Source organism: Cebus imitator, unplaced genomic scaffold (genome assembly GCF_001604975.1).
Source record: "Cebus imitator isolate Cc_AM_T3 unplaced genomic scaffold, Cebus_imitator-1.0 Scaffold67, whole genome shotgun sequence".
Taxonomy (NCBI): Eukaryota; Metazoa; Chordata; class Mammalia; order Primates; family Cebidae; genus Cebus; species Cebus imitator.
This window is the reverse complement of record NW_016107382.1, coordinates 5,461,506-5,476,940: the sequence shown is the minus strand read 5'-3', so window position 1 is coordinate 5,476,940 and position 15,435 is coordinate 5,461,506.

Sequence of the window (15,435 nt, the reverse complement as noted above, 5' to 3'; positions counted from 1 at the left end):
GGGGCAAAGCAGCGGCGCTGGCCGGCACAGCCGCACTGGCCGAAACAGCTGCACTGGCGACCATGGAGCTCCTCCGCCCGGGAATTTCCTAGTCTGTGGGCAATAAAAACGCGGCGTCCACTCACCCTCTGCGCTTTCACTGGGAGCTGCAATCCTGAGCTGTTCCTAAACGGCCATCTTGGATCGTCCCCGATATCAGTTATTTCTATCCATGAACATGGAACGTTCATGTTCTGTCTTATTTCTTTGAGCAGTGGTTTCTAGTTCTCTTGAACAGTTCCTTCACATCCCTTGTAAGTTGTATTTCTAGGTATTTTATTCTCTTTGTAGCAATTGTGAGTTCACTCATTATTTGGCTCTCTGCTTGTGTATTATTGGTGTATGGTAAGGCTTGTGATTTTTGCACATTGATATTGTATCCTGAGACTTTGCTGAAGTTGCTTATCAGCTTAAGGATATTTTGGGCTAAGACGATGGGGTTTTCTAAATATACAATCAAGTCATCTGCAAACAGAGACAATTTAATTTCCTCTTTTCCTTTTTGAATATCCTTTATTTCTTTTTCTTGCCTGATTGCCCTGGCCAGAACTTCAAATACTATGTTGAATAGAAGTGGTGAGAGAGAGCACCCTTGTCTTGAGCTGGTTTTCAAAGGAAATGCTTCCAGCTTTTGCCCATTCAGTATGATATTGCCTATGAGTTTGTAATAAATAGCTTTTATTATTTTGAAATATGTTCAATCAATACCCAGTTTATTGAGAGTTTTTAGCCTGAAGGGGTGTTAAATTTTATTGAAAGCCTTTTCTGCATCTACTGAGATAATCATGTGGTTTTTGTGATTGGTTCTGTTTATGTGATGGATTATGGTTATTGATTTGGGTATGTTGAACCAGACTTACATCCCAGGGATGAAACTTACTTGATTGTGGTGGATAAGCTTTTTAATATGCTGCTGGATTCAATTTGCCAGTATTTTTTGAGGATTTTTGCATCAATGTTCATCAGAGATATTGGCATGAAATTTTCTTTTGTTGTGTTTCTGCCAGGTTTTGGAATCAGGATGATGCTGGCCTCATAAAATGAGTTTGGGATGAGTCCCTCTTTTTCTATTGTTTGGAATAGTTTCAGAAGAGATGGTACTACCTATTCTTTGTACCTCTGGTAGAATTCAGCTGTGAAATCTGTCTGGTCCTGGGCTTTTTTGGGTTGATAGGCTGTTAATTACTGCCTCAATTTCAGAACTTGTTATTTGTCTGTTCAGGGATTTGACTTCTTCCTGGTTTAGTCATGGGAGGGTATATGTGTCCAGGAACTTATCAGTATCTTCTAGATTTTCTAGTTTATTTTTGTAGAGGTGTTTATAATACAACCTGATGGTAGTTTGTATTTCTGTGGGATCAATTGTGATATTCCCTTTATCATTTTTTGTCTATTTGGTTATTCTCTCTTTATTAGTCTAGCTAGCAGTCTATCTATTTGTTAATCTTTTTCAAAAACCACTTCCTGGATATATTGATTTTTTGAAGTGTTTTTTGTTTCTCTATCTCCTTCAGTTATGCTCTGATCTTAGTTATTTCTTGTCTTCTGCTGGCTTTTTAATTTGTTTGCTCTTGCTTCTCTCGTTCTTTTAATTGTGATGTTAGGGTGTCAATTTCAGATCTTTCCAGCTTTCTGATGTGGGCATTTAGTGCTATAAATTTCCCTTTTAACATTGTTTTAGCTGTAGTCCAGAGATTCTGGTAAGTTGTGCCTTTGTTCTCATTGGTTTTGAAGAACTTATTTATTTCTGCCTTAATTTTGTTATTTACCCAGTAGTCATTCAGGAGCAGGTCATTCAGTTTTCATGTAGTTTCGCAGTTTTGAGTGAGTTTCTTAATCGTAAGTTCTAATTTGATTGCACTGTGGTTTGAGAGATTGTATGTTATGATTTCCGTTCTTTTGCATTTGCTGAGGGGTATTTTACTTTCAGTTTTGTGGTCAATTTCAGAGTAGTTGCCATCTGGTGCTGAGAAGAATGTATATTCTGTTGTTTTAAGGTAGAGAGTTCTGCACCTATCAGATCCACTTGATCCAGAGCTGAGTTCAGCTTCTGGATATCTTTGTTAATTTTCTGTCTCATTGGTCTAATGTTGACAGTGAAGTGTTAAAGTCTCCCAATATCATTCTGTGGGAGTCTAAGTCTCTTTGTAGGTCTCTAAGAACTTTATTTATGAATCTGGGCACTCTTGTATTGGGTGTATACGTATTTAGGATAGTTAGCTCTTGATGCTTTGATCCCTTTACCATTATGTAATGCCCTTTTTTGTCTTTTTTATCTTTGTTGGTTTAAAGTCTGTTTTATCAGAGACTAGGATTGCAACCCTGATTTTTTTTCTTTCCATTTGCTTGGTGAATATTCCTCCATCCCTTTATTTTGAGCCTATATGTGTCTTTGTACATGAAATAGGTCTCTTGAAAACAGCACACTGATGGGTCTTGACTCTATCCAATTTGCCTGTCTATGTCTTTTAATTGGTGCATGTAGCCCATTTACATTTAAAGTTAATATTGTTATATGTGAATCTGATCCTGACATTATGATGCTGTTTATTTTGTGTATTAGTTGATGTTTCTTCATAGTAGCATTGGCCTTTATATTTTGGTGGTCCCCCCCCCCGCCCACCGTGGCTGGTACCAGTTTTTCCTTTCCATTTTTAGTGCTTCCTTCAGGAGCTCTTGTAAGGCAGGCCTGGTGGTGACAAAATCCCTTAGCATTTGCCTGTATGTAAAGGATTTTATTTCTCCTTCACTTATGAAGCATAGTTTGGCTAGATATGAAATTCTATGTTGAAAGTTCTTTTCTTGAATGATGTTGAATATTGTCCCCCATTCTCTGGCTTGTAGGATTTCTGCAGAGAGATCCACTGTTAGTCTGATGGACTTCCCTTTGTAGGTAACCTGACTTTTCTCTCTGGCTTCCCTTAACATTTTTCCCTTTGATTCCACCTTGGAGAATCTGATGATTATGTATCTTGGGGTTGTACTTCTTGAGGAGTATCTTAGTCGTGTGCTCTGTATTTCCTGAATTTGAGTGTTGGCCTGTCTTCCTAGGCTGGGGAAGTCCTCCTGGATAATTTCCTGATGTGTGTGGCTCCTTGCACTTGAGGGTGAAGCAGTGCCCCACTCTGCTTCTGCTTGCTCTCCATAGGCTGCACCCACTGCCTAACCAGACCCAATGAGATGAACTAGCTACCTCAGTTGGAATTGCAGATATCACCGCTAGGAAGTGCAGACTGGAGCTATTTCTGTTTGGCCATCTTGGCCCCTCCCCAACAAGCGATCCTTAAGGGAGTTCTAAACATGAAAACAAAAGAATGATATCTGCTACCACAAAAACATACTTAAGTACATAGCCCTCAGACTTTATAAACCAATTACACAACAGAGACCACAAAGCAGTCAGCTAACAACTGCAGAATAGTTTTAAAGCCTCACATATCAATATTAACTTTGAATGTAAACCTTCTAAATGCTCCACTTAAGGGGCACAGAGTGGCAAGTTGGATGAAAAAAACAAGACTCATCCACCCATCCAACTGCTATCTTCCATCTCATATGTAATAACACTCATAGGCTCAAAGTAAAAGGATAGAGAAAGATTTTTATGCAAACAGAAAACAAAATGGGGTGTTACTATTTTTATATCAACCAAAACAGATTTTAAATCAACAGCAAAAAAGGAGAAGGGCATTACATAATGATAAAGGGTTCAATTCAACAAGAAGACTTACCTAATTCTAAATATATACATAATGATAAAGGGTTCAATTCAACAAGAAGACTTACCTAATTCTAAATATATACACACCCAAAATTAATTGGAGCACCCAGGTTCATAAAACAAGTACTTGTGGACCTACAAAAAGATTTTTGACAGCTACATAATAATACTGGGGGACTTCAACATCCCACTGACAATAGTAGACACATCATGAAGGCAGAGAACTCACAAATTCTGGGCTTAAATTCAACACTTAACCAATTGGACCTAATAGATACACAATGAATCCTCCATCCATCTGCCACAAAACATACATTCTTTTTATCTGCACACAGAACATAGTCTGAGATTGACCAGATGCTTGGCTATAAAGAAAGTGTTAATACATTCAAAAAAAGTAAAATTATACTAATCATACTCTCAAATCACAGTAGAATAAAAATAGAAAACAATATCAAGAAGATCTTTCAAAACTACATAATTACATGAAAACCTCCTAAATGACTTTTGAGTAAACCACAAAATTAAGGCAGAAATAAAAAAAAAAAAATTGAAATAAAACAGGGACACAATATACCAAAATCACTGGGATGCAGCAAAAACACTGTTAAGAGGAAAGTTTATAGCACTAAATGCCTACATCAAAAAGCTGGAAAGATCTCAAATCAACAGTTTCACATTGCACCTAGAGGAACTAGAAAAATAAGAGCTAACCCCAAAACTAGCAGAAGAAAAGAAGTAAAAACTTAAGACCTCAAAATCCATACAAAGAATCAATGATACCAAAAGTTGACTCCCTGAAAGGATAAGCAAGATTGGTAGACTACTAGCAAGATTAGCAAAGTCAATATACTTTAAACGGGACAAGAAATAAAATGTGGGAAAAATTATTTAAATTTTTTTTTTTAAACTAAAAATGGCTGGACATGATGACTCATACCCGTGATCCCAACACTTTGGGAGGCTGAGGTGGGAGGATTGCTGGAGCCTAGGAGTTCAAGACTAGTGTGAGCAACAAAGTGAGACAATGTCTCTGCAAGAAATGAAAATAAAAATTTAGAAACTGAGTTTATTATTTTCTCATATTTAACAAATGCTTAACTAAGATTTGTATCTATGGACTAAATTTTAGGAAAAAAAGGTAAAATGAGTGTTGATTGAGGAGGTTAGCATATTTTTAGCAAAGTTATATGGTAACACAGAGCTGCATTTTTCAGTTCACATTTGATTTTCAAAGTAAACAGAGTCATTAAAAAGTATGTATCAGGCCAGGCATAGTGGCTCACAGCTGTAATACCAGCACTTTGGGAGGCCAAGGCAGGCAGATCACCTGAGGTTAGGAGTTCAAGACCAGCCTGACCAACATGGAGAGACCCTATCTCTACTAAAAATACAAAAATAGCTGAGCATGGTGGCACATACCTGTAATCCCAGCTACTCGGGAAACTGAGGCAGGAGAATCACTTGGAGGCAGAGGTTGTGGTGAGCCAAGATTCCACCATTGCACTCCAGCCTTAGCAACAAGAGTAAAACTCCATCTCAAAAAAAAACAAAAAACAAAAAAAAGTATGTACTAGAGATCTTCATCAATTTTCCAAAGAACTTTTACCATCATTTGACATTTAAATTATTCTCTTTTTAAGGACTAATGGAGTTATTATTTTGTTTGTTCTCCTTGAAATGTTAGTTGGTTTAATTCTAGTCAGCTGTTTATCAACAGGATTTTTAATTAATTCCTAAAATCCTGAATCTCTTGCAAGAATTGTGATGTCATTTTGCAATTGATCTATATATTGCATTTGCCTTGTATTGTTGGATGTTAACAGCACTGTACAATCAATAAGAAACCTACAAAGACGTTGACTCTTCCTACGAGGATTACTTGTAATTATATAGCATGTAATTGTATAAGTTGGTTAGTAAATTTGTGTGTGCATGTGTGTGTTATGACTACTTTTGCTGCCCTATGTCACCTTGTTACTGTAGTGACTTGAATGTGAATACTTGGAAAATGAGGGTGCCTATATTTTAATTGTTATAAAATTATATGTTAGTGCAGAATTCTATAGAGTTTTCTGATAATGGGGCATGGTGGCATTATCACCTACTTTTTTTCTTTTTGTTTTACTTAAGTTCTGGGATAAACGTTCAGAATGTGCAGGTTTATTACATAGGTATACATATGCCATGGTGGTTCGCTGCACCTATCAACCCATCAAATTCTAGGTTTTAAGCCCTGCATGCATTAGGTATTTGCCCTAATGCTCTCCCTCTCTTTGCCTCCCACCCTCTGACAGGCCCTGGTATGTGATGCTCCCCTCCCTGTGTCCATGTGTTCTCATTGTTCAACTCCCACTTAGAGTGAGAAAGTGCAGTGTTTGGCTTTCTGTTCCTATATCACCTACTTTTTAATTATAATCTTATATTGACAAGAAACTTGAATTTAGCAGACAGTCTGAAGAATTATAAATACAGAAGATTCTTAATACAAATTTATACACTACGTTCCCAGTTAGAAATATACCTAAGCTCTTTTAGCCTAAATATCTGTGTTAAGCACTATATCTATACTGAACATTATGGATTTTTTATTTAAAACAGTGCTGTCTCATAGAAATATAAGGCACACATTTTCACATTTTCTTTTAGCTACATTAAAAAGGTAAAAGGAAGCAGGTAAAGTTAATTCTAATTTTATTTAATCTAATATATCCAAAATATTATTTCAAATTGTAATCAATATAAAAACTATTAAGGAGATATTTTACGTTCTTTGTTTCATACCAAGTCTTTAAAATCTGATGCATATTTTGCATGCAGAGCGCATCTCAATTTAGACTAGCCACATTTCAAGTGCTCAGAAAGTAGCTATAGTATGAGATAATACAGATTTGTTTATTTATTTATTTAGAGACAGGATCTTGCTGTGTTACCCAGGCTGGAGTGCTGTGGTGTGATCTCAGCTCAGTGCAACCTGTCTCTTGAACTAAAACTCCCACCTCAGCCTTCCAAGTATCTGGGACTACAGGCATATGCCACCACGCCCAGCTAATTAAAAAACTTTGTTTTGGCAGGGCGAGTGCCTGACACCTGTAATTCCAGCACTTTGGGAGGCCGAGGCGGGTAGATCACAAGGTCAGAAGTTCAAGACCAGCCTGGCCAACGTGGTGAAATCCCGTCTCTACTAAAAATACAAAAATTAGCTGGGCACGGTGGCGTGTGACTGTAATCCCAGCTATTTGGGAGGCTAAAGCAGGAGAACTGCTTGAACCGGGACTCAGGAGGTGGAGGTTGCAGTGACCTGAGACCATGCCACTACACTCCAGCCTGGGCTACAGAGTGAGACTTGGTCTAAAAAAAATTTTTTTTTTTGTAGAGATGAGTTCTTACTATATTGCCTAGGCAGATCTCAGACTCCTGGGCTCAAGAGATTCTCTCACCTTGGCCTCCCAAAGTGCTGGGATTACAGGAATGAGCCACCATGCCCAGCCCTAATAGCACAGATTTAAGGATTGAGCTCTTACAAGTAGCTCATCTCTAGAGCACATCTTATTTAATACTCAAGTACTTTTCTTAATAAGATTTGAGGTAGGGATTCTGTAGTAGAGGGTGTTATGAACTCAGTGTTTGTGTCTTTCTAAAATTCATATGTTAAAACTTTAATCCCTAAGGTGGGGCCTTTGAGAGGTAATTAGGTTCAGATGAGATCATGAGGGTGGAGCCCCTGTTTGGTATTAGTGTCCTTATAAGAAGAGGAAGAGACTAGAGCTCACTCTCTCTGCCATGTAAGTACACATCAAGAAGTTGGCCATCTACAAGCCAGGAAGAGGGCCCCCATTAGGAACTGAACTGGCCATCACCCAGATGGTTGTATGGGACTTCCCAGCCTCCAAAATAGTCAGAAATAAATTATGTTGTTTAAACCACCCAGTCTACTAAGACAGAGGGAAAGACAATAGAAATGTAATATAATAATGACAACTACCACTGCCTCACAATTTGGTAGAAAAGAAAGACGTGTGTGAAAAGAAAATAAGGGAAGAAGGAGGAAAGGCGATTCTTATGAGAGTCGGAAAATACAACATAGAAAAGGTAACATTTGAGTTGGGCTGTGAAGGATAAGCAGGAATTTGATAGAGAAATAAGTAATCAAATGACATTCCAGTCAAAAGGAACAGAAACCCTGAGTAACAGAAGAACCTAGCATTTGGTGTCTGATGAGAAGTTAAATGAAGCTGAACTACAAGAAACAGGGTCTCTAGGGTGGGTAGGTGGCGTGAGGATTGTAAAGTGTTTGTATCAACCACCGCTCAAAATAAGAGGATCTGATTTAAAATGTTGCTGAGCAACAACAAACCACTGACACCCACAGAATAGTTTTTCCATTTTCTGTAGTTTTACTTAAACTAAAATAAATATTCTTTGAACAAGGATTGGCTAAGTTAGCTCATAGGAAGATCCTAAGAGTAAGAGTACTGGAGATCCTTGCATGAACATGCTTGTGATTGATTATTATTGGCTTCCAGGTTAGATAAAGATATAAAGGCAGGTTGGGACTGGAGATGTTGGGTTGAGAGAATAAGATAATGAAAAGCCTGCAAGTCATTGTAAATATGGAGAAAATATTTAGCCACAGGGACAGTGAAGAGCTTAAGAGGTAGAAGGGAGACTGTTGTGGCCAAGGGGTAGGAACTCGGGGAGAGAGCAATTCTAGTTGGTAAGGCCCAGGAAAGATTTGTTAAAATAGGTGGAATAGAATTGGTTAAAGAAGTTTGTGGGCAGAGTGTTAGACATTCAAATGGAGATGAAGACCACAGGCCAAGGCCCTAGTCCTCAGGGGTTGTAGAGGAGGTCTGAGGATGAGAATGGTATGAGTTGAATGGGTATAAATGAATGTCAGACATCTCAAATGTTACTGAGGAAAGGCTGTATACCAATGGCAAGTTAGAAAGCTGGGAAAATTTTGGTCCCACCTGTTAGGCATGTTACTTGCGTAAAGAGACCACCAGGAAGGCTTTGTGTGAGCAACATAGCTGTTTATTCACTCTGGTGTGGGTGGGCTGAGTCCAAAAAGAGAGTCAGCAGAGGGTGGTGGGATAGGAGTTGGTTTTATAGGTTGGGGCAAGTGGTCAGTTAAAGGTGGTAATCTATTTTAGGAAGGGGAGGTGCATCATGGGATGCATGTTCACAAGGGTAGGGGTCATCTGTTACAAACAAGCATGATCATAAGGGTGAGGAGTATCGGTTGCAAGCAGAGGGGAGGGTGTGGTAAATTACATAGTTAGAGGAGTGGGGGTCTTGAGAAACCCAATGTCCAGGGGGGAAATTCCACAAGGCCGAGCAGGAACAATGGTTGCAGGGGAAGAGCAATTAGTTGAGGCAGAAACAAGTTGTTTCACTTCTTTCTGTGGCCATGTGATTACTTGTGGCTACTTCTGACTTTCTGGCTTCTGGGAACCATCCAGAGGTGTACATGTGGGTTACCAAGGCCTTAATAGCCAGGCTTGGACTTAGAGGCCTGACACCAACATCCCAAGATACAGTGAATGAGAATGAATGAATGCTTTTAGCCAAGCACTTTACCAGGGTTCGGATGTCAGAAGGGCAGAGAGAAGCAGCATGGCACAAACTAGTGGCTCTCAAACTTTGACTGTGTCCGGGAAACGCTGGGAAGAGCTGGCTAAAAGCACCGATTGGTTGTTATGGTATGGACATTCAAATGCACACCAAGAGAGCCATTGATATAAAGAAGAGAGACAACCTGGGTTTAAGTCACTTCTTTCACTTACTAATGGTGTAAACTTGAGCAAATTACTTAACTCTGGCCTCAGCTTCCTCATCAAACATGTAGCTATATCATACATATATTTCAGGATCAAAATGAAGTAAACTTTAACTGAGAGCATGCCAGATTATACTATGCCATCAAAAGTATCCAGCTGGTGGTCACAGGCCGCAGTGAACTGGCAGAAGATAGCTGTTCTCTGTAATTGGAATAGTCCAGTATATAACTATTAGACTTCCCCAATCTTGGGCAGGGTCTAAGCTAAAGGGCAGAAGATGAAAGCTCATTGCTATGGAACTGCATACCAGCTGTCTGGGCCTCTCCACTCAAGAGCAGGTTTTCCTGCACCCCATTGGCAGTTTGTACCTCATCTTTGCTCAGCTGCTGAGAGGCTGGTAGGCTAACTGCTGAAGGATATGAATCATTTGCTGAGGTTACCCAGAAGAGAGGCTCTGAAGAAATTTGATGGAATACACAGTGAGAACTTTTCTCTTGACATAACGCAAATTAGAACAGCATTACCTCTTATAGAAAAAAAAAAAAAAGGAGCCTAGACAGATGTTTATGCTGAAATTAACTCATATTTCAACCTCAAAGCACTCTTATCAAACTAAGAGGATTTGAAATGTCAGTAAATGTTTTTCTCTATGACATATCTATACTAAAGAAAGTTTTGAAAAGTATTTAAAGACAAGTATAGCAATGTTTAAGAGTTTAGAAGTTCATATTACTCAATTCTCAACATTATCTTTAAATCTATAATTTTAAAAGTGACTTCTCTGTTAAGTATGAGCAACATAGATCCCAGCAGTGCTTGTGAATTTGGCGTGGTGGCCCTCTCTGTTTTTATACCATACCAGTCAAAGAAAAAAGCAGAAGTTCCACCGAAGCTTCCTCTTGGGTGAAAATGACTCAAGGGCAGCTACAGTTAGGAAGTGATAAAGTAAAATGTAGCCTACAAAGGGGTAGAAAACAGGGAGTACTTAAATATATGAATTAACAACATGCGTCCTTTGACCAGACTTCAGTCAGGCTCCTTTAAGCCCTCTTCTCCACTGGGCCCTTATCTTGGCCCTCGTCCTTCCCCGACCTGCATAGCCTGGTTTTAGCAGGAATCCTGTTAAGTCAATTTGGAGGAAATATTTCCCATTCCTTTCTGATCATCCTGGCTGGACCACAGCAAGAATCCTGTTAGATCAATTTAACAAGAATCTCCTCATCCTTGATGTCTCGTCTTATTGATTTTCCATCCAGACTCTCTTCCTTGGCAAATAAATCCCCAGGTGTCTTTATTGTACTCAGAATTGAGCCCAATTCTATACTAAGGTCTTTTTTTCCTTATTGCAATTTTTTTAAAATAAAAGCTATCTTTACCACTTTAGTATCTGGCTTTGGTTCTCTTTAATAATAAGTACAACCAAGATACATGTATACACATAGTTCCAATGTTTAAGATAGAATACGTGGTTTCAATGCCCATATGCTGATGATGAAAGTGTAAATTAATACAAGTTCCAAGAGAGTAATTGGATACTCTATATTTGAAATCTTTAAAACACTCCTATTAGTCACTAATTCTATTTCTAGGACTCAATCTTACTAAATATAGAATATCTAAAGATATCCACAGCATTATAATAAAGAATAATTAAATCTAAATATTCAACAATGTGATATGTAAATTATGCATTCATTTGCAAAAACATTGTATAGCCCTCAAAATGTTTATGAAAAATTGTAATGACCAAAAACATGCTTACGAAATAATACAGAAAGCAAGATATAAAATTGCGTGAAATTATGCCCTTGATTAACAAAATATCTATATGTGTATTATATATTTTAAATATATATGAATATATATATAAAAGATTGATAGAGGCACATGAAAATGTTGAGAGGGCATCTTCTTAGATGTATTGATGTTTTTTCCTTTATCCTCAAAAAGTCAGGATTCTTAGTTGCAAACAAAAGAAGCCACTCTAGCAAAGTAAAGTGGAAGTGATATTTATTAAAAGAAATAAGGTAGCTGACAGAATGATTAAGGGGGCTGAGAACAGTCCCTAGGCTAAGCTTTCTAGGGCAATGTCCAAGTCTGCTGTAAAAATCATCACCATTGCTGCTACTGAGTAATAAATACCAGCAACTGAACTTGTTTAAAACTTCTGGCTATCCTGCTCTTCTACAAAACTACCACCTCTTAAACTACAACCCCCAAAAGCTGTACGTGTCTGTTGCTACCCATCTATCAAAAATATGCAGAGGCTGTTTCTTCATATTGCTCGTCTCCAGATCAAAGTCTTAACTCTGAGCATAGGAGTGACACAGCTGACTTATATGGTAAAAAGGATAATTCTGACTGCCAGAAGGAGAATATATATAAAGGCAAGGAAGGAAGCAAGGAGAGTACTTAGAAACCATTGTAAAAATCCAGGCAATAAGTAAATCTAGGCTAGTAGAAGGTGGAGTGGTGAGAAATAGCCAAATTCTAAATAAATTTCAAATATAGACATTGTGGGATTTACTAATTGCCTACGTGTGAGGAGTAAGAGAAAGAAAATTCAGGAATGATCCCAAGATTTCGACTTGAGAATTTGAAAGCTATTTGGGTAATAGTGTACTGAGATGAGGAAGCCCTTGGGCAACGTGACGGGTACCAGTTATGTACTTGAGGTGAGCTCAAGGCTAGAGATAGAAATATGGAAAATGCCTTGCATAAGATCTGGTACCTACTAGGATAGTAAGCGGGGATTTCCTGTTTGTTGAGTACAATTCTGGGTATATCTGGGCTTGCCTGATCAAAATCCTATTTTCATATAAATGAAGGAGCCTCCTAGGAAGAAAACTGCTGAAATTGACTCTACAGAAAATTCTTTAGCCCTTGACAGAGAAGGAAGATTCTGAACAGCATAGATACCATCACTTGAATTTATCTCCTAATCCAAATTCTGTAGATAGGCAATCAGGGAAGATGTAAGCAAAAATGAAAGGGCGTCTGAGCATGGAGCACTGCTTTGAGACTGACCCTGTGGCCTGGCTTCTTGATGTACCTCTAATAGAAACCCATGGAACAATGGCCACAAAAAAGAAAAGACCAGTGTCTGGAGAAGTAGCATAAGCTCTTGGTGGAAATGGACTTCTTCACCAGTTAATGTAAAAGAAACCCTAAGACAACCTTTTGTGGGTGATTTTACAAGGCATTGAGGTCCTTCCTATGTTAGGCAGTTGTGGGCAAAATCAATGAGATATGTGTTACCATCCTAATCTGGCACAATTGGCTCCACTTGGGGAAGAAAGCTCTGGTTATAGTACATATTATCACTAATGGAAGGAATTGAGAAAAGGAAAGTAGTAAGAGTACAAATGAATAGATGATTTCTTCTCTTAAGTCTGAGAAATCGAAAGGAAATATATAGCAGAATCCTTAGCAACAAGAGAATTCAGTTTAGCTATATTTATGCTTGAATACACAAATATAATTAACCTAGTCCTGAGAACAGCATACAATCCAAAATCATCCAAGCTAGGCAAAAGAATTAAAGTAAAAATTAACTTTACAAAGCTATGTATTTTTAAAAGGCAATTATTTTTGAAAATGATCATTTGTTGAGTAGAGAAAGGGAATACATAACAAAGCTAAAAATGTCCAAACATGCAACATAAAATTGTTGCATTCTAATAACTAAAAAAGCCAACATTACTGTTTTGTACATTATTTTAGAAGAAATTGGTATATTTAGTAGGAGCTTTGCTCTGCTCCAGTGTCATTGTATAATTCTCTTTGAATAAGAAGTGGCGTTTGCCCAACATTTTTCATCTAAATATCTAAAAATGTCTAAAAACTAATTATAAAACATCATTATGGGTCATTCAGTACATCTGTTTCTAATAGGAAAATAAGTTATTTATTTAGACTATCCAAATGAATACCAAATGCAGTGTATGGAAAGTCAGAAGATAAAGAACCCATCAAGAAACAAATTTGACACCATTGTGAATAATTGATATCAAAACTCATTATTGAACTACAGCAGTAATATTTATAGTGTCTAGATACATTTTTTCCTAACTTGATCTTATTCTCTTATCAAAATGTAATGCTATAAATATGAAAGTGTTCTAGGTTAAACATAGCCTCAACTGTATATATGTGTATTAGTCCATTTTCATGCTGCTGATAAAGACATACCCGAGACTGGGTAATTTATAAAGAAAAAGAGGTTTCATGAACTCCCAGTTCTGCATGGCTGGGGAGGCCTCACAATCATGGCAGAAGGTGAAAGGCACATCTTATGTGGCAGCAGGCAAGAGAATGAGAGCCAAGAGAGAAGGCAAAACCCTTATAAAACCATCAGATCTCATGAGACTTATTCACTACCATGACAACAGTATGGGGGAAACTGCCCCCATGATTCAATTATCTCTCACAGGGTCCCTCCCACAACACATGGGAATTATGGGAGCTACAATTCAAGATGAGATTTGGGTGGGGACACAGCCAAGCCATATCAGTATGGAATGTACTTATGCATACCTAGAGTATAAAAGTAGAGTAATAAAAGGAAAATAATAATAGTACATATAGTACTTACTCTGCGTCAGGTACTCCCTAGTCTGTTCTTACAAATAACTTCTTATTTAAATTTATCAATCCGGTGAAGGAAATACTACTATTCCTGTTTTACCGATAAGGAAACTAAGGAACAGAAAGAAAAAATGCCTATTCATAGAGTATTTGATTTGAACCCAGACAGGCTAATAAACTTGTGCTTTCAACAACTACAGGCATAACCATATCTGAAGTGTTAAGATCACCTTTGGACTGTGAATTCCTGATTAGAGTACTTCAGCTCTATTTAACTGCTTCTATCACATGGATTATAGTTAACTTATACATTGTCACATATGTAAAACTAGTTTATACCAAATTAAAGTATTATCACACAATAATATAACAGTGATGTGTTTGCTTAATAAATATCATAGTCCCTTTCTCTTTCTGAATCCTTTATCTTTGTTCATCCCCACATCCAACACATAGCCCCAATAAAATAGAGGTTAGAGGTTTTGGAGCCTAAATGTTTACGAAATCCAATTGGAAAGTAAGGGATTATAAAAAATTCTGTATCATTTCTCCCCTAGGAATAAAACTCATCATGTATGTAAATGAATATATTTAGAACAGTATGGCAAGGTTGAGATTTTTCCACATAATGTAAATGATTATATCCAGCTACACACACTGTTGCTTTTTATAAGACACTTCAGTAAAACATGCTGGGATAGAGAGACATAGTCTATCATGCAGTGTTACCCACAATACTGAAATTGCTGAAATTCCTTTAGTCTTTCATCTATGCATGAGTTTATCAGGCTATATATATGTGTGAATTTGTGCATGATTTTAAAGATCCCATGACTCTCCAAAATAGTTGTAGTTTATTTTATGACTGTGAAAGATAGTCTATTCTCACTGTAAAAAAAAGAAAAAAAAGAGTTAAATGATACAGAAAAGAATAAAAAAGTTAAAAAATCTTTTAGAATGCTACTATGCAGTGATAAGCACTAAAAACCAATCTCTCTCTCTTAACACACATGCATAATTATCAAAGAGATCATGGCAAAAACTCACAGCAAAGTTAGAAGCCTTCTAAGAAGTGAAGGCTTACATTTGCTTCCAGGTAAAAGTTCCTGTTCTGTGGCAAACCACTTCTACGGGCTTTTGTTGCAAACAGATAGTGTGAATTGAAAAGTTTTAGAGGTGTGGCTCTAAGGAGCTAACCTGGTCTGCCCAGTAACACAGAAATCATTTCTGTGATGGTAGACTTACCCTTTTGCTGATTGTTGTCAGGAAGTTAGAGAAAAAAAATATTAAATCATTTCAACACCA